The following is a 2,536-nucleotide window of genomic DNA, read 5'->3' on the forward strand; positions in this document are numbered from 1 at the left end:
GGGTCTTACTAAATTTATTGGCGGTTCCTAGAAAATTCTTGAAAAACCTTAAAAGTGTGGTTTTGAACTCTATATCCAATAGTTTGCTTTCCTCCATTTCTGTCATTTGTGAGCTATTTCTTTGTCTCCGCATTTTTTATGCTTCCCTGTGTTGATAGAGTGGCTTTCTGCGCTTTGTGTCTTATAGGGCCCAGTGTCTCAGCCTCCCCAATTACCTGAGGTGGACACTCTGGTGCACCCCTTTGTGGGCTGTGTGCACAGTCTTGTTGTAGTTGAGCTTTGATTGCTGTTGGTATCACTGGGAGGAATTGACCTCCAGGCCAACTGACTGTGAGAACCAGCTGTGTCTACAATAGAAGAGTTGCTGTGCAGGACACACCCTCATGGGGCATGACCTGCTTCAGTGGGGCTTTGGTGCTCACTGGTTCTACCCCTTGAGTGTGTCTCTTAAGGATGTGAAGAGTTGTAATCCAGTATGGTCTCACACTGACCAGTGGAGATCCTTTTGGATCTCCAAGGAGGTGCAAAGTCAACCACTGCCTGGGGCCACACAGCAGTGAGATCTGCAGATTTCTTTTCTTTGTATCGGCTTTGGAAGTGCCCAGACGAGGCCCAGCTGTGAAGCAAGGCAGGCTGGTGCTGGTGCAGCCTTGGGCCTTCTTTTGATAGCTTGCGGGTCCCTGACCCAGCTATAGCTTGTGTGACAGGTTTTAGGCTGATAAAGGACAGGCCCTTCATATGCAAAAGCTGCTGTGCACAGCTTGGGTGGGGTTGTAAATTGGGTAGGACAGCGTCTCAGGGAATCTCCAGGGTGGAGCACACAGCAATGACTGCCAGTCAACCCTGCACCGGGGAAGTCCCAACATAGGAACAATGACCCTTGCAAGTACCTCATCTGGTAGATAGCCGCCCCCACATTCCTGCCCTGATGCCAGAGAGACCAGTTTCTTTCCATATGTGTCTTGGTCCCCCTGAGTCTCACCTAGCACTGGAGCTCAGAACAAGTGGGAGCTTGTATCTCCCTCCCGATTAAAAAAGTGGCACACCTGGGTGCCAGCCCGTTCCATGCCTCCACAGCTCCTACCAGTCTCCGTGTGTTTTCTTCTTTACCTCTCTAGTTGTTGTACTTCCACTCAGCCAGCTTTCCCTCGGTTCTGGATGATAGTTGTTCTGTATTTTAGTTATAATTTTGATGTGGTTGTGGGAGGCAGCAAGTACAGGTATTTACCTATGCCGCTATCTTGGTTCTCCTGGAATTGTTTTCTTAATTTAATTTTAGGATTCTTCATTGCTAGTGCATAGAAATACAACTGATTTTTGTGTGTTAATCTTGAATCCTTCAACTTTGTCGAGTTCTTTTACTAGGTCTAGTAGTTTGTGGATTTTTTAAGGATCTGCTATCTGCAAGATCTTTTTATAGAGATAGTTTTACTTCATCCAGTTTGGATGCTTTTTATTTCTTGTACTTGCCTAACTTTTCTGGCTAGAGCTTCCTATACACTGTTGAATAGCAGCCTTGCTGCTGCTGGATGGGGATGAAAATCCAGGTTCCCTAACCCTATGCTTTTCTTGGGACTTCTAACACCATCTGGGGGTGTTGTGGAGGCTCCACCTTACAGCCTGGTAAGGGTGGAAATCCCAGCTCTTTATCTTTTGCCAAAGTGTGTGGAGGTGGCTTCACAGTTTTATTTTTGTTGTGTTTGGCTGGAGCGGAGACATTATTATCTGAACATTTCTTGTCTTGCTAGTCTGTGCCTTTGTCGATCTTTTGGAGCATTAAAAAAAATCTGCATCTGTTGGTGTTTCCCAGTTGTGGCTTCTTCAGCTCTAAGTCTGGGGTATTTTAGGCAAAAGGAAAATGAGACAATGGGTTGTGGTCATAAATAGAGGAGACATGGTGGACAGACGTGCTCGCCTGCACGGACATGGCAGATAGTGGGCAGTATGCATAGTGAGCTGTTGGCCTGACTGCCCAGCACCCATATTGATGCCTATGGCAGTCTGGGCACTGCAGGGGCCCAAAGAGGGTAGCCTGGGCTGGGTGGTGATGGTGATAGCAGTAACAGAAGCAGCAGTTGTGGCAACAGTGGTGGCCACAGTATTGCAGTCAAGGGCGAGAAGAGGGCCCATCATAAGGCAGCACTGGGACCTGTGGTGGGAGGCCAGCTTGTCCACCCATCCCTGGAGCACATCCCTGTGGCGTCCACACCAATAGTAATGCTTTGGCCCGAGGGGCAGGACAGGAACTGCTAGTACCCAGGTCGTATTCTGCACTAGTAATCGTTACAAAATGAAAGTGTGCACAAGCCTTCTTGTTCTGAGACAAGAAAGAATGGAAAAAACTTATTCCTATTTCTCCCATTAAGTACACACATATTTCTTCCAGGTGCATAAGTACCTGGAAATTACATATAAGCAAACATAAAAGAAGCCTGACAAAATCAAGGTAAGAGGCAAACTGGCTGGGGGACTCAGAACCCAAAGAATAAGCAGGTGGCACGGTGTCAGAGGCGCCCTATAAGGCAGAAGAAAATAT

The sequence above is a fragment of the Myotis davidii genome, unplaced genomic scaffold, assembly GCF_000327345.1.
Source record: "Myotis davidii unplaced genomic scaffold, ASM32734v1 scaffold741, whole genome shotgun sequence".
In the NCBI taxonomy this organism is placed as follows: Eukaryota; Metazoa; Chordata; class Mammalia; order Chiroptera; family Vespertilionidae; genus Myotis; species Myotis davidii.